The sequence below is a fragment of the Myotis myotis genome, unplaced genomic scaffold (genome assembly GCF_014108235.1).
Source record: "Myotis myotis isolate mMyoMyo1 unplaced genomic scaffold, mMyoMyo1.p scaffold_m19_p_2, whole genome shotgun sequence".
In the NCBI taxonomy this organism is placed as follows: Eukaryota; Metazoa; Chordata; class Mammalia; order Chiroptera; family Vespertilionidae; genus Myotis; species Myotis myotis.
In genome coordinates this window covers 102,991,305-103,012,363 of record NW_023416324.1, presented here as the reverse complement: position 1 = coordinate 103,012,363, position 21,059 = coordinate 102,991,305, and the positions used below count along the sequence as shown (strand labels likewise).

The following is a 21,059-nucleotide window of genomic DNA, read 5'->3' as shown; positions in this document are numbered from 1 at the left end:
AATCGACGTTTGAACCATCGGGAGATAATCAGAATGAAGAGACGAAACAACACCCAGAGAAAAGACAATGAGGAGTCACCAAGAAAGGACATTAATGAAGTTGAAGCATGCAACATGACAGAAAAAGAACTCAGAATAATGGTTATACAATTCATTCACCAGATGGATGAGAAAATCAACAACTTATGCAAGAATCAGGAAGAAATGAAAAGTGATATAGCTACAATCAAAAACACCATGGAAAGTTTCAACAGCAGACTAGAAGAAGCAGAGGACTGAATTAGTGAATTAGAAGATAAGGCAGAGAAACAAGCTCAACCCGAACAGCAACTGGAGAAAAGAATTAAAAAGCAGGAGGAGAGCCTAAGGGAGCTTCGGGACAACATGAAACGAAGTAACATACGCATAATAGGGCTGTAAGAAGGACAAGAAGACCAGCAAGGATTAGAAAATCAATTTGAAGAAATAATGTCAGAAAACTTCCCTGATATGGGGAAGAAAAAAGTTACACAAGTACAGAGAGTCCCAGGCAAGATGAACCCCAAAAGACCCACACCAAGACACGTCATAATAACGATGGCAAATGTACAAGACAAAGACAGAATCTTAAAGGCTGCAAGAGAGAAACAGAGAGTTACCTACAAAGGATCCCCCATCAGATTATCAAATGATTTCTCAACAGAAACACATCAGGCCAGAAAAGAATGGACAGAAATTTACAAAGTGATGCAAAGCAAAGGACTGAATCCAAGAATACTCTATCCAGCAAGGCTATCATTCAAAATTGAAGGGGAAATAAGAAGCTTCACAGACAAAAAAAAGCTAATGGAGTTTATCACCACCAAGCCAGCAATGCAAGAAATGCTAAAGGGACTGGTGTAAAAAGAAGAACTAAAAAGCCCAGAAAGAAAACAGCCACACAAAAAAAATAGAAATGGCTACAAACAAGTACCTTTCAATAATAACTTTAAACGTAAATGGACTAAATGGTCCAATCAAAAGACATCGAGTGGCTGAATGGATAAAAAAACATGACCCATATATTTGCTGTCTACAAGAGACCCACCTCATTAGAAGGGACTCACACAGACTGAAAGTGAAGGGATAGAAAAATATCTTTCATTTTAAATGGAAATGAAAAATAAAGCTGGGGTAGCAATACTTATATCAGACAAAATAGACCTCAAAGTGAAGGCCATAACAAGAGATAAGAAAGGCCACTTCATAATACTAAAGGGATCAATACAAGAAGAGGATATAACCCTGATAAACATATATGCACCCAATGCAGGAGCACCCACATACATAAGAAAACTCCTGGAAGATATCAGGGGAGAGATCGACAACAATACATTCATAGTAGGGGACTTTAATACACCACTGACATCACTGGATAAATCCGCTAGACAAAAACTCAGCGAAGAAACAGCAATCCTAAATGACTCAGTAGATCAGATGGACTTAATTGACATCTTCAGAACACTTCACCCCAAAGCCACAAAATATATGTTTATCTCAAGTGCTCATGGGACATCTTCAAAAATAGACCACATATTGGGTCACAAACAAAGTCTCCCCAAATTCAAGAAGACTGAAATCATACCAAGCATCTTCTCAGACCACAAGGCCATAATATTAGAAATAAACTACAACAAAAACAACTCAAAATACTCAAACACTTGGAAGCTGATAGCACGTTATTAAATATTGACTGGGTTACCAATGAGATCAAAGAAGAAATTAAAAACATCCTGGAAACTAATGACAATGAAAACACAACAATCCAAAACCTTTGGGACGCAATGAAAGCAGTCCTGAGAGGGAAGTTTATAGCTCTACAGGCCTATCTCAACAAACAAGAAAAAATGGTAGTAAATCATCTAAATCTACAGCTCAATGAGTTAGAAAGAGAGCAACAAGAAAAGCCCAGAGTGAGCAGAAGGAAGGAGATAATAAAGATTAGAGCAGAAATAAATGACATAGAGACCAAAAAAAAAAAATACAGAAAATAATGAAACAAAGAGCTGGTTCTTTGAAAGGATAAACAAGATTGACAAACCTCTAGCCAGGCTCACCAAGAAGCAAAGAGAAAGGACCCAAATCAACAAAATCAGAAATGATACAGGCGAAATAACAACAGATCCCACAGAAATACAAATGATTGTTAATAAATACTATGGACAACTCTACTCCAACAAACTAGACAACTTGGAGGAAATGGACATATTCCTAGAAAAATACAACATTCCAAAACTTGATCAGGAAGAATCTAAAAATCTCAATAGGCCAATAACTATGGAAGAAATTGAAGGAGTCATCAAAAAACTTTCAGCAAACAAAAGCCCAGGACCAGATGGCTTCACAGGGGAGTTTTACCAAACATTCAAGGAAGAACTAAAACCTATCCTCCTCAGACTACTACAAAAAATCCAAGAGGAAGGAACACTTCCGAGCTCATTCTATGAAGCCAGCATCACCCTAATACCAAAACCAGGGAAAGACAACACAATGAAAGAGAATTACAGGCCAATATCCCTCATGAACATAGATGCCAAAATCCTCAACAAAATCTTAGCAAATCGGATCCAACAGTACATCAGAAAGATCATACACCATGACCAAGTAGGATTTATCCCAGGGATGCAAGGATGGTACAATATCCGCAAATCAATAAACGTGATACGTCACATAAACAAATAAAAGAAAAAACCACATAGTCATATCAATTGATGCAGAAAAGGCGTTAGACAAAATTCCACACCCATTTTTGATAAAAACTCTCAGCAAGGTAGGAATTGAAGGATCATACCTCAACATAATAAAAGCCATATATGACAAACCCACAGCCAACATCATACTCAATGGACAAAAACTAACACCATTTCCCCTAAGAACAGGAACAAGACAGGGATGCCCACTCTCACCACTCCTGTACGACATAGAACTGGAAGTATTAGCCATTGCAATTAGACAAGAAGAAGAAATAAAAGGCATCCAAATTGGAAAAGAAGAAGTAAAACTGTCCTTATTTGCAGATGACATGATATTATACTTAAAAAAACCCTAAAGACTCCATCAATAAACTATTAGACTTAATAAAAGAATTCGGCAATGTAGCAGGATACAAAATTAACACCAAGAAATCTGAGGCATTTCTATACACCAATAGTGAATGTGCAGAAACAGAGACTAAAAAAGCAATCCCATTTACCATCGCACCAAAAAAATTAAGCTACCTAGGAATAAACTTAACTAAAGAGGTAAAAGACCTCTTCTCAGAAAACTACAGGACGTTGAAAAAAGAGATAGAGGAAGACATAAAGAGATGGAAGAACATACCATGTTCTTGGATTGGTAGAATCAACATCATTAAAATGTCCATACTGCCCAAAGCAATCTATAAATTCAACGCACTTCCCATTAAAATACCAATGGCATATTTCACAGACCTAGAACGTACTCTCCAAAAATTCATCTGGAATAAAAAACGACCCCGAATAGCTGCAGCGATCCTGAGAAAGAACAAAGTAGGTGGGATCTCAATACCAGATATCAAGCTGTACTACAAAGCCACTGTTCTCAAAACTGCCTGGTACTGGCACAAGAACAGACATATAGATCAATGGAATAGAATAGAGAGCACAGAAATCAGCCCCAACCAATACACTCAATTAATATTTGACAAAGGAGGCAAGAACATACAATGGAGTCAAGATAGTCTCTTCAATAAATGGTGTTGGGAAAATTGGACAGATACATGCAAGAAAATGAAACTGGACCACCAACTTACACCATACACAAAAATAAACTCAAAATGGATAAAGGACTTAAATATACGACGGGAAACCATACAAATACTAGAAAAATCCAAAGGCAACAAAATCTCAGACATATGCCAAAGCAATTTCTTCACCGATACAGCTCCTAGGGCATTGGAAATTAAAGAGAAAATAAACAAATGGGACTACATCAAAATAAAAAGCTTCTGCACAGCAAAAGAAACCATCAACAAAACAACAAGAAAACGCACTGTGTGGGAAAACATATTTGCCAATGTCATATCTGATAAGGGCCTAATCTTCAAAATTTATAGGGAACTCATACAACTTAACAAAAGGAAGATAAACAATCCAGTCAAAAAATGGGCAAAGGATCTAAATAGACACCTTTCAAAAGAGGACATTCAGAAAGCCAAGAGATATATGAAAACATGCTCAAAGTCACTAATCATCCGAGAGATGCAAATCAAAAAAACAATGAGGTACCATCTCACACCTGTCAGACTGGCTATCATCAACAAATCAACAAACGACAAGTGCTGGAGAGGATGTGGAGAAAAAGGAACACTTGTGCACTGCTGGTGGGAATGCAGACTGGTGCAGCCACTATGGAAGACAGTATGGAGTTTCCTCAAAAAACTACAAATGGAACTCCCATTTGACCCTGTGATCCCACTTCTAGGAATATATCCCAGGAAACCAGAAACACCAATCAGGAAGGATATATGCACCCCTATGTTCATAGCAGCACAATTCACCATAGCTAAGATCTGGAAACAGCCTAAGTGCCCATCTGTAGATGAATGGATTAGAAAACTGTGGTACATCTTCCATCTACACGATGGAATACTATGCTGCTATAAAAAAGAAGGAACGCTTACCATTTGCAACAGCATGGATGGAACTGGAGAGCATTATGATAAGTGAAATAAGCCAGTCAATGCAGGAAAAATACCACATGATGTCACTCATTTCTGGATAATAAAGACCATTATAAACTTATGAACAAAAATAAATACAGAGGCAGAGCTGCCTCAAAAAGACTGTGAAACTACAGCAGGAAGGCTGGGGAGAGTGGGAGGGTAGGAGGGGGGTGGGTAAGAGATCAACCAAAGGACTTGTATGCACGCATATAAGTATAACCAATGGACATAAGACACTGGGGGGTAGGGGAGGTCAGGGGATTTTCAAGGGCGGGGGGAAAAAAAGGAGACATATGTAATACTTTTTGTAATACTTTAAGCAATAAAAAAAAAAGGAAAAAAAAAAAAAGATCTGCATTCTGCCCCTGCTCCCCATTTTTTTTCAAGATGTTTTTTTTGTTTGTTTGTTTCTGCTTTTTGGTTTATGTGTTTGTTTTGCTGTGTTTTCTCTCCATATTATTTCTCTTTTTCTATCATTCTTGCTCTTTTATCTTTCCTAATTCTCTTTTCTCTGGTGGTCACTTTTGTTAGGATTATAGGGGTTTTGTGTACATTTGTGTTCTGTTCCTTCTGTGTCATGTCTTGTCTTGTATTTTGTGATGTTCAGTAAGCACCTCTACAATGGCCTGCACAATGTGGTAGGGAGTAAGCCACATAATCAGACACCCAGAGAGGAGACTCCATCCATGAATGTGACAATAACATTCAAGTCCCACATATATCAGGAGAACCCAAATATCTCAGTTACAGCCCCCCCCCCAACCCCCAAAGAACACCCAGCTGAGGAGACCTGAGAGACTGCACCACCGAGTCCCACAAAGTATCTAATACATAAGACCAACCCAAAAATCTGGGTAGCATAGCAGTTTGATTTAATACATAGAAACAATTACAAAGAAACAACCCCCAAATGAAACAAAAAAGGAATCACTAGAAAAAGCACTAAATGAAATGGAGGCACATAATTTGTCAGAGAAAGAATTCAGAGTAATGCTTATCAGGATGCTCAAACGTCTGGATGAGAAATACACCCAACTCAATGAGAATTTTAAGGAGCTGAATGAGAAATACAAACATGAATAAAAACAAGAGGAAATGAAGAATGGCATAGCTGCAATAAAGAACACTATGGAAGGTTTCAACAATAGACTAGAAGGAGCAGATGACCGAATCAGCGAGTTAGAAGGTAAAAAACCACAACACCCAAGCAAAGCAGCAACTGGAAGAATAAAAATAAAAAGCAGGAGGAGAGTCTAAGGGAGCTCTGGGACAACATGAAACAAAACAGCATCCACATAATATGGGTGCCAGAAGAAGCTGAGCAAGGAATAGAAAACATGTTTGAAGAAATAATGACAAAGAACTTCCCTAACTTGAGGAAGAAAAAAATCACACAAGTCCAAGGAGCACAGAGAGTCCCAATCAAGAGGAACCCAAAAAGACCTACACCAAGACACATCATAATTAATTTGGCAAACATAAACGACAAAGAATCTTAAAGTCTGCAAGAGAGAGAGACAGAAAGTTACCTATAAGGGATCTCCATTAGTGCTGGAGACCAAGATCAACAGTAACTGATATAAATGTGAGGAGTCTGGCAAAAGGCTGACCAGGACTCCTTTTGATATTCACAGGGTGAATATCTACATTTTATTACCTGCTGCTGACTCAATGGCCTAAAGCAAACTCCCCCAAAACCTGACAATCTTACTGTTTACTAAACATTACCATTGATATGTCTGTTTGCATTCCTAAAGACAATTGTGTATTCTAACTAATAAAAGCAGCTGGGAAAGGAGCAACAGAGAGAGCTTGACTGCTATAGTTAAGTTGTCCTCTGGTTCCCCCATATTAAAAATAATATTTTGTCTTATGTATCATTTGTGCGTCAGCCCTTCCTCCAAGCCTTTGAACCCGCAAAAGCCATGCTGGCCATGGACTCTCGCAACTGGTGTCAGAAAGAGGATCTTGGAGGAAAAGGATTCGCCATAGCGGAAAAATATCACCGGACCTGGTGGTGGAAGTTTAACTGAGTGCAAAACTCGTGTCATCTGCGGAAGCCCGCGGATCTGTAAGTGCTCGAGTGATTTCTTTTGTTTCAACCAGATCAAAATGGGGCAGAATTTGTCAAGAGAGGAGAAACTTCCCTATAGACTTCTGACTTGCTTATTAAAGGATAAAGGAGTTGCAGTTTCAGAAGATCTTGTTTTATAGTTTCTACAGATTATTATAGAATATAATCCATGGTTTTCTGATGAGGGTACATTGGATATTGAATGTTGGGAACGGATAGGTCAGAACTTTAAAGCAGCTCAGCAGCAGGGGAAAAATTTGCCTCCAAATTTTCTCCTTGTGGGAAACGGTATTGCATTTGCTAGAGCCTTTCAAAGAAGAAAGACCTCCTCCCCTTGCACCCTCCGCTCCTAAAGAGAAGCAGAAAGATAAATTAGAGGAGTGGCCTTCATGTCCTGATTCTGAAATATTTAAATCACCACCAACAGAATCACCTATGCAAAAAGCCATCAGAAAAGGATTAAAGGACATGACAGTAGAAGATAGACTAGCTTTTCCTATTATACGGGTAGCTAATGAAAGGGCGAGGGCTATACCCTCCATCTTACCCCTGATCCTCCATTTTTGGGCAGCAGCCATTAGCCATGTGCTCAGCAAGGAGCTTCTTCCCGGAAGCCCAAGCCTCTGCTAGCCACACTTAGGATTTCTTTAAACTAACCAATGACAATCAAGGGAAGTGTGCGCCATAGACACAACCACATCCTGTGTAACAAGACCCCGACTTGCACCTGGCCAATCGGCAGGGCCCACAGTCCTCTCTCCTCCCCTTACTCCAACCCCCCTATAAAGCCCCTCTTCCCACAGTGCTCTCTCTCTACCTCCTGCCCCTGCGTTGGCGAGTGTGGTGGGGGAGCTCGAGCTAGCTCGAATAAAGACTCTTTTTGCTTTTGCATCGGACTCAGCTGGCTCCCTGGTGGTCTTTTGGGGATCCTGAAATCTGGGCATAACACTAATCCACAATTCCCAAATCGAATAATAAGACTGCATGAAAGATTTGACTTTAAAATGATAAAGGCCTTGTCTGATAGTGTAATACAGAATGGTGCAAATGCTCCATTTACTGGAGAAATTATAACTAACATTTCTGAAGCATTCCTAGCTCCTTATGATTGGTATTCTCTAGCCCGTGCAACTCTGGATGGAGGAGATTATTTGCTCTGGAAAGGAAAATTTTTAGAGAAATGTCAAGAGCAAGCTTCTTCAAATCTCAGGCAGAATATTCCCATAACTTTTGAGATGCTTGCTGGACCGGGACAATTTAGTGATGTTCATAATCAGCTCCAATACGTCCAGCAGGCGTACGAGCAAATTAGACTTTGTGGATGAAAAGCCTAGTGGACTTTACCAGCAAAAGGAGAACCTGAAAAAGCCTTTAGTAAGTGCATGCAGGGACCCACTGAGTCATTCTCTGATTTTGTAGCTCACCTCACTCGAGCAGTGAGTAGGCAGATTCAACATGAGACAGCAGGAGACATTTTGACTCAGCAATTAACTTATGAAATGCAAATGCTGATTGTAAGAAATGTTTAATGCCTCTAAGAAAAATAGTACCATTACAGAAATGATTCAAGCATGTCAGAATGTAGGGTCAGGCATTTTTCAGATAAGCTTACTAGCTGCCGCAATTACAAGAAACAAATTATGTTTCAATTGTGGACAACAAGGACATTTTTAAAAAGGAATGTAAGTAACCAAAAAATGACGCTAAGGGAGAAGGCATAAACATTCTGCCTCCCAACTCAGGTAATGCAGGTCTATGTCCCATATGTAAGAAGGGGAGTCATTGGGCCAATCAATGTAGATCTAAATTTCATAGAAATAGCCAGCCATTAAATCAAGACATAGGAAATGGCCAGCTGCAGGGAAACAGTCTGAGGGGCTCCCCCCAGCCCCGTTATTAAATAAGGGGAAGTTCCACCCTGCCAAGACCACAGTAGATTCCCTTCTTCAAGTCACTCCAGAAAGAAATGCTAAATTTGATCTTAATAGCACAATAACAATCACCCTGATCCCCGATATGGCTAGACAAGTTGTTCCTACAGGAATTTGGGGACCTGTGACACCAGGAAAATCAGGTTTAGTCCTAGGAAAGAGTGAACATACGCTAACAGGACTGTTTTTCCTGGAGTCATAGATTCAGAATATAAGGGAGAAATCATAATAATTTTAGAATGCAAACATATTATGCAAATTACTCCAGGACAAAAAATTGCTCAGCTCCTGCTTTTACCTTATATTCAGCAAGGTGAAGTTATAAATAGGAAAAGAGGGACACAAGGATTTGGAAGCTCAGATATATATTGGATACCGGAAATTAGCAAAACCTGTCCTATGATTAATCTAAAAATAGAGGGAAAAATGTTTAAAGGTTTAGTAGACACTGGAGCAGATATTAGTGTCATCAGTCAAGAATTCTGGCCTCCAAGTTGGTCCATGGTAGACGCTATGGGCTCTATCACGGGTGTTGGAATTCCTGATAACATGCAACGCAGCGCTGCAGTGTTAAAGTGGAAAGATGAGGAAGGACAAACAGGATGGTTTCAGCCTTATATTGTCTCTGGAATTGCAGTCAACTTATGGGGACAAGACATTTTAGAAGGTTTACAAGCTTGTATTATTACTGGCAAAAGACAACAACTCCGATAGGATATTAAGCTGGTCAAGATTTAGGAAAAGATAATCAGGAGATTAAAGAACCCATTCAGGCCAAAGAAAACACAGGAAAACAAGAATTAGAATATCAGCCTTTGTTAAGAGTGGTCACTGCTCAATCTCCTCACTCCCGTGCTGAGCCTATACAATGGAAAGATGATAGGCCTATATGGGTGGATCAGTGGCCATTAACCAAGGAGAAATTAAATCATATTCATGAATTAATACAGTTACAAATAGAGGCTGGTCATATAGAACCTTCCAATAGTCCTTGGAATACTCCTATATTTACTATACCTAAGAAGGCGGCAGGAAAATGGCAACTGTTACATGATCATAGAGTTGTTAATGCCACTAAGCATACCATGGGAGCTTTACAGCCTGGACTCCCAGCGCCTTCACAAATACCTCTAGATTGGTCTCTTATAGTAGTAGATCTTAAGGATTGTTTCTTCACCATTCCCTTGGCACTGCAAGATAAACAAAGATTTGCCTTTTCAGTGCCATCTATTAATAATATAGAGCCTATGAAAAGATATCAATGGAAAGTTTTGCCTCAAGGAATGGCCAATAGCCCTACTTTATGTCAAAAATATGTAGCTCAAGCCATTCAGCCTTTAAGGGACAAATATTCCCAGTGTTATATTGTCCATTACATGGATGACTTGCTCCTAGTGAGTCCACAGGAAGAAGAGACTTTAGCAATGTTTTCTCAATTAGAAAAGGAACATCCTAAATGGAATTTAAAAACTGCTCCAGAAAAAATACAGAAAGAAATGCCTTTTAAATATCTAGGTACCATAATTGAAAACCAATATATTAAACCTCAGAAAGTAGAAAGAAGAAAAGACTGCCTTAATCGCTTCTCGGCCTTTTGGCTAAGATCAAGTGTAAAAGACTGCCTTAAAACCTTAAATGACTTTCAAAAATTATTAGGGGACATTAATTGGTTAAGACTTTATCTAAAAATCTCTACAGGAGAAATGACTAATTTATTTAATATACTTAGAGGTGACTCTAATCTTTCCTCACCCCAAGTATTGACAGATGAAGCTAGAAAGGAGTTACAAAGAATTGAACAGGCAATCTCCTTAACCCAAGTGGCACAAGTACTGCCTGAATTGCCTTTATTGGGACAGATTAATCCTACTGCAAATAGTTCCACTGGAGTCATCTTCCAAAATAAAAACACTCTTGCTATTATTGAATGGGTCCACCTAGGACATCAATCCTCTAAAACTGCAGTTACATATATAGAGCTTATGGCTCAATTAATATTTCAGCTTAGAAAACGCTGCAGACAGCTTAGAGGACAAGAAGCCCAATGTATTTACCTTCCCCTTACTGGGAAGCAATTACAAACGTTATTTCAGACTGATTTAAATTGGCAAATTAGACTGAGTGGATATTCAGGGGATCTTAGTTGTCAACTACTAAAAGACAAATTACTACAATTTTTATATTATACTCCTATTATTTTACCAAAAAAATACTAGACAGGAACCTATTCCTGAAAGCATTAACTGTTTTTACTGATGGATCATCAAATGGCAAAGCTGCTTATTATACAATGAATTTAGACCGAGTCATCTAAACTAGTCTACTTCTGTACAAAGAATTGAGTTAGAAGCTATTAAGGCTGCATTACAAGAATTGCAAGAACCTCTTAATATTATCTCAGATTCTTTTTACGCTGCAGGTTTACTAAATAGAATTGAAACTGCTTGTTTAAAATGGCTTAGTGACTGAAAGGGCGAGTTGTTGCGGGGCCTACGTGGGCCGGCCGCCGGGCCCCATGAGACACAGCCTGACCATGCTGCTGGCGGCCTCGGGCACCGACTCCCCAGCCCACGGCGGGAGCCCGGCGCAGGCTGCCACCCGCCCGCCGTCCCCGGACCGGACCCACGCGGCAGCAGTGGCGGCGGGGCGGGGCGCGTGCCCTCGCCCGAGGAGATGGAGGACGTGGACTTCCTGTCTGGACTGGAACTGGTCGATCTGCTGGACCCCCAGCAGCCGGACTGGCCCCTGGAGCCCGGGCTCAGCTCGCCCTGCAGGGGGGCTAGGACTGCGTCCTCCATCTTGCCCTGGGTCCTCCATTTTTGGGGCGGCCACCATGTGCTCAGGAGAGTGCCTTCTTCCCGGAAGCCCAGGCCCCTGCTGGCTACGCCCAGGATTTCTTTAAACTAACCAATGACAATCAAGGGACGTGCGCACCATAGAGATGACCACATCCTGTGTAACAAGACCCGACTCACGCCTGGCCAATCGGCGGGGCCCACAGTCCCCTCCCCTGCCCTTAAAACCCACAATCCCATCAGGCCTCGCTCTCTCGGACACTGGAGCTTACCGTTGCATCGGTGAGTGTGGCAGGGGAGCCAAACCTAGGTTTGAAATGAATGACTCTTTGCTTTTGCATCGGACTCGCTGGCTCCCTGTGGGGGTTCTTGGGAATCTTGAAATCTGGGCACAACAGTGACCAAAGTTTATTTTTACTATTTAAACAAGTCCAGCAGATTGTGCAACAAAGACAATATCCTTTCTATATTACTCACATAAGGGCTCATAGTTCATTACCTGGCCCTTTGGCAAAAGGAAATGCACATGCTGATCAATTGGTAGCTTTATTAAAACAGGCCTCAGAATCTCATCAGCTTTTACATCAGTCTGCCAAAATGTCTAGACAATTCTCAATCTCTCGCCAGCAGGCAAAACAGATTCTCAGAGAATGTCCCACTTGCATGTTACATCTACCTCAAGAGCCTAACTCAGGAGTCAACCCTAGAGGTTTGCTAAGAGACCATATCTGGCAAATGGATGTGACACATTATACTTCCTTTGGACGCCTTGGGGCATTGCATGTCTCTGTAGACACCTTTTCAAAAGTCCTTTGGGCTACTGCATCTACAGGGGAAATGGCAAAACAGATTATTAATCATTGCCTAGCTGCTTTTGCCATCATGGGAATTCCAAAAATTATTAAAACTGATAATGGACCTGATAATTATTAAAACTGATAAAGCTGTCATTTCCAGCAATTTTGTAAAAAGTGGAAAATTCAGCAATTACAGGAATACCATTTAATTCCCAAGGATAGGCCATTATTGAACGACAGCATCAGCGACTAAAATCCCAACTTGAAAAACAAAAAGGGGCAATAATGATGGAGAAATCACCTGTGGGAAGGCTGCCCCAAGCCTTAATTACCTTAAATTTTTTCAATTGTGATGCTGATGACAAGACACCAATGGAGTTACACTGGTGTCAAAATAAAACAAAGGAAAATGGTCTAGTTAAATGGAAAGATCCTGAATCTGGTTTATGGAAGGGACCCGATCCATTATTAACCTTTGGCAGAGGGTATGCTTGTATATTTCCAGAAAATTTCTCCAAACCTGTGTGAATTCCTGCTAGAAATATTAAACTACAACATGAATCCAAGAGAGGAACAAGCCAAATTAATGAGGACCTTGCACCTGGAGCCACACCATGCAGCTGTGGACAATCGGCTACCCCAGCCACAAACAGCAGCCCCAGGCAACACAATGAAGATAAGGAGTGGAAGAAGAACATGGCAGACGATGAACAGTCCAGAGATGACTTGGGGAGTGATAAAGACGGTCCAGAAAGCTGAACGAATTTGTGAAGAAACCAGAACCCCAAGAATGCCTAAAAATGTCTTTCTTAAAAACAATTTTAAAAAAAATGTCTTTCTTGCCATGCTGGCAGTAACCAGCTGTGCGGTAATCTCACCAAGGGCTAATGGGGATGTCTTCCAGGGTAAAATCTCTTACATGGACTGATCCCCCACCTAGTATAATAAATATATGGGCAAAGTATAATTACCTGGGTGTCCCCACCCGGCTTCCCTTTTTTATATGACACAAGAATCAAACTACTGCTCCTTTGTGTGTAGAATTAAAGCCGGCTAGCATCACACCAAAGGAAGGGGAAACAAAAACCTAATTAATTACTAACACTGCTTCTGAGAGAGGCCAAGAAAAATTTAACATTACTAAGATCTCCTCCCATTAAGCCATTATGTAAAAAAATCTTATGAATGGCACCCACTAGCAGCAAACTTGACAAGTTTTTTCTTTTGTGGATTGAAGCCCCTATGGGTCTGCATATAGTAATAATCAATGAAAATCAGCTGCTGCAATTGCACCAGTAAAATGATATAGTTTAAAATAATAACTTTAATGAAAAATCACCTTCTTGGTGCTTAAAGTAAAAATAACACCACCCTTGATGTTTTAAAATTATAGCAGCATACTGTATAATTATCCCAGGCAAACTGAAAAATCTAATTCCTTAGATGCCTGGCAGCAATTTAAAGAAAGAATTTGCTCCTTTACTTTTGCCTTTTAGCATAACTACTATTGCCTGTCTCATTCTTGTTCTTATTTAATTTTAGTCTGCAGATGCGAATAAAAATCTTAAGAGAATTGAAACTCTGCAAGCGACATATCAACCTCTATTAAGAATTTAAAGAAGGGGGAATTGCTGGAGATCAAGATCAACAGTAACTGATATAAATGTGAGGAGTCTGGCAGAAGGCTGACCAGGACTCCTTTTGATATTCACAGGGTGAATATCTACATTTTATTACCTGCTGCTCACTCAATGGCCTAAAGCAACTCCCCCAAAACCTGACAATCTTACTGTTTACTAAACATTACCATTGATATGTCTGTTTGCATTCCTAAAGGCAATTGTGTATTCCAGCTAATAAAAGCAGCTGGGAAAGGAGCAACAGAGAGAACTTGACTGCTATAGTTAAGTTGTCCTCTGGTTCCCCCCATATTAAAAATAATATTTCATCTTGTGTATCATTTGTGCGTCAGCCCTTCCTCCAAAACTTTGAACCCACGAAAGCCACGCTGGCCGCGGACTCTCGCACATTAGAGTAGCAAATGATTTCACAACAGAAAAACGTAAGGCCAGAAGGGAATGGAATGAAGTATAAAAAGTGATGAAAAGCTAGGGACTGAATCCAAGAACACTCTATCCAGCACGGCTATCATTCAAAATTGAAGGTGAAATAAGGAGCTTCAAAGAGAAAAACAGGCTAAGTGGGTTTATTACCACCAATCAGCAGTGCAAGAAATCCTAAAGCGACTGGTGTAAGAACACAGAAAAGAAAAAGAGTGAGAAACAGATATAAAGAATTAAAATGGCAACAAATAAGTATCTATCAATAATAACCTTAAATGTAAATGGATTAAATGCTCCAATCAAAAGACATAGCGTAGTTGAATAGATAAGAAAACATGACTCATATATATACTATCTACAAGAGACCCACCTCAGAACAAAGGACTCACACAGACTGAAAGTGAAGGGATGGAAAAAATTTTCAGGCAAATGGAAATGAAAAAAAAAGTTGGGGTAGCAATACTTATATCTGACAAAATAGACCTCAAAGTTAAGGCCATAAAAAGAGATAAGAAAGGCCACTTCATAATATTAAAGGGATTTATACAAGAGGCTATAACTCTGGTAAACATATATGCACCCAATATAGGAGGAGCATCCAAATATCCTATATAATAAAACACTAATATGCAAATTGTCCCCTCGACCGGGAGTTCAACTGGGAGTTCAACCAGGGGGCAGGGCCAGTAGGCCAACTGCCTGTGGCCCCTTCCCTGGCTGGCCCTGCCCCTAATCAGCCCCCCGACCCTGACTGGGAGCAGGGCTGGCCAGCCAACACTAACCTTAATCCTCTTGCTGGCCAGCAGGCCCCACATACGATCATGGTGGAGGGGGCTGATTGGGAGAGGGGCTGGCCAGACCCCACCCGTGCATGAATTCATGCACCAGGTCTCTGATATAAAATAACTTCTGGAGGATATAAAGGCAGATATCTACAGCAATACAATCATAGTAGGGGACTTTAATACCCCATTGACATCACTGGATAAGTCTTCTAGACAAAAAATCAACAAGGAAACAGCAATCCTAAACGACTCACTAAATCAAATGGAACTAATTGACACCTTCAGAACAGTTCGTCCCAAAGTTATGAAGTATACATTCTTCTCAAGGGCACATGGGGCATTTTCAAAGACAGACCACATGTTAGGACACAATCTAAGTCCCTACAAATTCAAGAAGATTGAAATCATAGCAAGCATTTTCTCAGACCAAATGGCATTAAGTTAGAAATCAGCTACAATAAAAATGCTATAAAAAAATCAAACATTTGGAGGCTAAATAGCATGTTATTAAACAATGAATGGATTACCAAAGAGATCAAAGAAGAAATTAAAAAAACATCCTAGAAACAAATGACAATGACAATGACAATGAAAACACAACAATCCAAAATGGGACACAGTTAAAGCAATCCTAAGAGGGAAGTTCATAGCACTACAGGCCTAACACACAAAAAAAGAAAAGAAAAACTTGTATTAAGTTATCCAATCTTACAATTTAAAGAATTAATAAGAGAGCAACAAGAAATGCCTAGAGTAAGTAGAATGAAGAAAATAATAAAGATCAGAGTGGTAATAAATGACAAACAGACCAAAAAAAACCAATACAAAAGATCACTAAAACTAAGAGCAGGTTCTTTGAAAGGATAAATAAGACTGATGAACCTCTAGCCAGATTCACCAAGAAACAGAGAGGACCCAAATAAACAAAGTCAGAAACCTAATACGTGAAGTAACAACTGGCCTCACAGAAATACAAAGAATCATAAAAAAAAAAAAAAAAAAAACCATGAACGACTTTATTTCAAGAAATGGGACAACCTGGATGAAATGGACATATTCCTAGCTAGAAATACACAACCTTTCAAAACTCAATCAGAAATAATCAGAAAGCCTGACTAGGACAATAACTACCGATGAAATTGAAACAATAAAAAAAAAAAAAAATCTCCCAGCAAACAAAAACCCCAGTCCAAACAGATTCACATGGGAATTTTACCAAATAATCAAAAAGAACTAGCACCTTTTCTCCTCAAACTATTCCAAGAAATTCAAGAGGAAGGAACACTTCCAAACTCTTTCCATGAGGCCAGCATTACCCTAATTCCAAAACCACATAAAGATAGGACAAAGAAAGACAACAAAGGCCAAAATCCCTGATAAACGTAGACGCTAAAATCCTCAACAAAAGGTTAGTCAACTGAATCCAGCAATCTACATGAATAAAAGAGAAAGATGCAAATTGCCATCACTTCACAACATCCACCAGCCAACCAGGAGTGAGTATGCAAATTAACCTGACAAAGATGGTGGATTAATTTGCTTACACAGGCGCCAAGCAGCCGGGAGGGGGTAGCCACTTGGCGCATGCAAGTGGTCTGGGTCCTGCAGATGAGCGTCCTCGGGACCGAGGCCACTCTGAGCCTCTAGGCCCACGCATAGGCACCCAGCAGCCGGGAGCAGGGCAGGAACATCCCTGAGACCCAGGTGCTCTGAGTCAGCGCTCGCGCAAGCGGCCAGGGGCAGGGCGGGAACGTCCCCTGCAGCAAGCGAGCAGACAGCAGGGCCCTGCTTGCCCCTAGCCATGGCAGCAAGGGGTAAGCAGTCCCCTGCAAGACCCCCACAGAGAGCAGACCCCAAGGCCCAGCTTGCCTCTGCAGCAGCGAGCCAGAGAGCAGACAGCAGGGCCCTGCTTGCCCTTGGCCCCAGCGGCAAAGGGCAAGCAGGCCCCCACAGAGAGCAGACACCAGGGCCTGCGTCAAGTAGGCAGGTCTACAGAGAGTAGAGAACCACGGGGAGCAGGCCTGAGCTGTCAGTAGGACATCCTCTGAGGGCTCCCAGATAGAAGAGGGTGCAGGTCGGGCTGAGGGACCGCCCCCTCCTCCCCGGGTCCCTAGAAAATTATAAAGAGCATACATCATGACCAAGAGGGATTTATTTCAGGGATGCAAGGCTGGTACAATATTTGCAAATCAATTAATGTGATACAGCACATAAACAGATTGCATGACAAAAATCACATGATCATATAAATTGATGCAGAAAAAGCACTGGACAAAATTCAACACCATTTTTGGTAAAAAAAAATCTCAACAAAGTGGAAATACAAGGATCATTCCTCAAGAAAATAAAGCCATATATGATAAACCAACTGCCAACATCATACTCAATGGGCAAAAAGTAAAACCATTTCTCCTAAGAACAGGAATGAGATAGGGATGCCCTCTTTCACCACTTTTATACAACATTGTTCTGGAAGTCCTGGTCATAGTAATCAGACAAGAAGAAGAAATAAAAGGCATCCAAATTGGGAAGGAGGAAGTAAGACTCTAATTATTTGCAGATGACATGATACTGTACATAGAAAACTCTAAAGACTCCATCAAAAAACTACTAGATTTAATAAATGAATTTGAAAACATGGCAGGATACAAAATTAACACCCAAAATTCCATAGCATTTTTATATACCAATAGTGAACTCTCAGAAAGAGAAATTAAACAAACAATCCCATTTACCATTGCATCAAAAAAATTAAGATACTTAGGAATAAACTTAACCAAGGAAATAAAATACCTGTGCTCTGAAAACTACAGGACATTGAAAACAGCAATAGAGGAAGATATAAACAAGTGGAAGAATATACCATGTTCATGGACTGGTATAATCAACATCATTAAAATGTCCATATTACCCAAAGCAATCTACAGATTCAATGCAATCCCTATTAAAATTCTAGTGGCATATTTCACAGACCTAGAACAACACTACAAAAATTCATAGAAACCAAAAAAGACTCCACATAGCCCACAGCAATCTTGAAAAAGAACAAAGTTGGAGGAATCAAATACCATATATCAATCTATACTACAAAGCCACTGTGCTCAAAACAGCCTGGTACTGGAACAAGAACAGTCAAATATATAAAAATGGAACAGAACAGAGATCCAAGAAATCTACCCAAGTCACTATACTCAATTAATATTTGACAAAGGAGGCAAGAGCATACTTTGGATCAGAGACAGTCTCTTCAGTAAATGGTGCTTGGAAAATTGGACAGATACTTGCAAAAAAAAAAAAATGAAATTAGACCACCAACTTACACTATACACAAGAATAAACTCAAAATGGATAAAGACTTAAATTTAAGACATGAAACCATAAAAATTCTAGAAGAAACCATAGGCACCAAAATCTCAGACATCTCTCACTCGTAGCAATATGTTTACTGATACATCTCCTAGGACAATGGAAATTAAGGCGAAAATATACAAATGGGACATTAAAATAAAAAGCCTCTTCACTGCAAAAGTAATCATCAACAAAATAATAAGAGAGCACACTACATGGGAGAACATATTTGCCAATGACACATCCCATAAAGGGTTAATCTGCAAACTATATAGGGAACTCATACAACTTAACAAAAGGAAGACAAACAATCCTATGTAATAAAAGTCTAACATGTAAAGTGTTCAACTGAGAGTTCAACCACTCACTATGACATGTGCTGACCACCAGGGGGCAGCGGAGAACATGACAGGTGTCGGTGATGGATCCAATGAAAGCAGAACCAAGGCGGGATGGTGGAGCAGGTGAGCAGGAAGTGCCAGGCCAAGGTAGGTGCAAGCAGGGGCTGATCTCCCCGCCTATCGCCCTGCAGACGGCAACCAGTGGCAGCAGCGGCAGCGGAAGTGTGGGGGGGGGCACTGCCACTCAGCTCCCAGGCTCCGAGGGAGTGGTCAGGGGCCCAGCCCCAAGCAATCACCCAACAGAGGGTGACCAGTGGCTGGCAGTCCCTGATTGTCCGATTGGGGCTGGGCCTCAGGCTGAGACAGGGAACTGGGGGTGGATGGTGGCTTCCAACCTCCCATGGTGCCCCGGAAGGGGGGCTGTGACCTCTTGCCAGCTACCTAGGGTGACTGAGATGGAGGTGCGGTGAGAATGTGGGTGTCAGCGGAGCTTGCTGTCACTCCCCCTGCAACCCTCCCCCTGGACGCCAGGGCTCGTGTGCCAGGGAAGCCCCCGCACTCAGATGCCGGGCACCCATGAGGAGCCTGCCCCGTACCCACACGGCCTCTTCCAGGTGATCCAGGCCACAGCCGTCAGGACCACACAGGCCGGTCAGCTCCCCATGAGTTTGCGCAGGAGCCAGTCTGCGAAGCCAGCCGGGAGAGAGCCTGCTGCCTGCCTGGCTCCTGTGCAGCGCTACTGGGCAGCCCAGAGGTCCACGCTGCGCCCCGGCCTACAGCATCTGGCCACACTCACTGCATCTCTGTGTGAGAACTCGGGTGCCATGACTCAGGCAGAGGGGGGCGTATGGGGGTGCGGGGGCTCAGGTGCTGCCCAGGGCCCAGAGGTCAGCTGGGGCCTGCCCTTCCATGCCAGATGCTGGTGCTTCAATCACCATCCAGGCCTCGGGACTGCATCCTAGCATGAATTTCATGCACTGGGCCTCTAGTCCAATTTGAAAAGGGGCAAAGGACCCAAACAGACACTTCTCCAAAGTGGACATACAGAAAGCCAAAAGATATATAAAAAAATGCTCAAAGTAACTAATCATCCAAGAGATACAAATCAAAACAATGACATATCAGTTCACACCTGTCAGAATAGCTACTACCAACAATCAACAAAGACAAGAGTTGAGTTAGGCTGCAGAGAAAAGGGATCCCTAGTACACTGCCTGGGAATGCAGACTGGTACAACCACTGTGGAAAACAGTATGAAGTTTCCTAAAACAATTAAAAATGGAACTGCCATTTGACCCAGTGATTCCACTTCTAAGAATATATCCTAAGAAACTTGAAGCACTCATCGGAAAGAATGTATGTATCCCTATGTTTGTAGCAGTGCAATTAACAACAGCAAAGATCTGGAAACAGCCCAAGTGCCCATCAGCAGATGAGTGGATTAAAAAAACTGTAGTACATTTACACAATGGAATACTCCACGGCACTAAAAAAGAAAGAACTCTTACCATTTGCAACAGCATGAATGGACCTGGAGAGTATTGTGCTGAGCAAAATAAGCCGGTAAGAAGAGAGAAGATGGGTGCCGACGGGAAGGCAGACTGCAAGACAGTGTGTGAGTGAGAGAATGAAAGGAGAGGGTGTGGACATACAGAGTGTAAATTTGTGGGTGAGCAATAGCTATACTCCAGGGGACTATTGGAGACTGCCAGATCGGGCTCCCCTAACCGGGCAGCCTCCACTGCTGCTGAAATTTCTACCGGAGCGGCCGGCTCTGCCGCAGAGATCATGTCATCTTGAAGGAGAGAGTGGCTATTATCGGAAGCAAATACATCCAGGGACACTGCAACCACGGCACCGAGGGACCAGCTACGAACCTAGGAACACCAGATCTCAAGCAGCGTGAATATGAGGACGAGCCCTGCTCCACCTCACGGAAAGGTCAGATTTCGCCTAGGGAAAGGTGATGTCTGTAATCCAGGTTGGAGAGAGGAACGCGCGTGGGGGAAGTCTGCGCCCCACGAAGTCCACGGCCATTGGGGCCAGCATGATCTGCGAGTGTGGAAGGGGATCCGCAGGGCTGCTGGCAGATGGGAACTCTAAAAATCAGCCCATAGCTGGACTGGGCGCAAAAAGGCAGTCTCGGATTTTACCAGTGTGCCGTATGCTTAGTGCCAGAGGAAAAAGGACGTGCAAGAGAGACGTTTGGAGAACTGCACGCAG

General features: G+C 41.6%; 1 protein-coding gene and 1 non-coding gene across 3 annotated transcripts in view; one reads left to right on the top strand and one right to left on the bottom strand.

The window, feature by feature from the left end:
• The window catches only part of TRPC1 (transient receptor potential cation channel subfamily C member 1), a 168,863-nt gene that overhangs the window by 104,022 nt on the left and 43,782 nt on the right, over positions 1 to 21,059 (bottom strand). The window lies entirely within an intron of this gene.
• On the top strand, positions 10,286 to 10,473 carry LOC118677760. Its single transcript, XR_004974494.1, has one exon. It is a non-coding gene; the product is annotated as a U2 spliceosomal RNA (small nuclear RNA).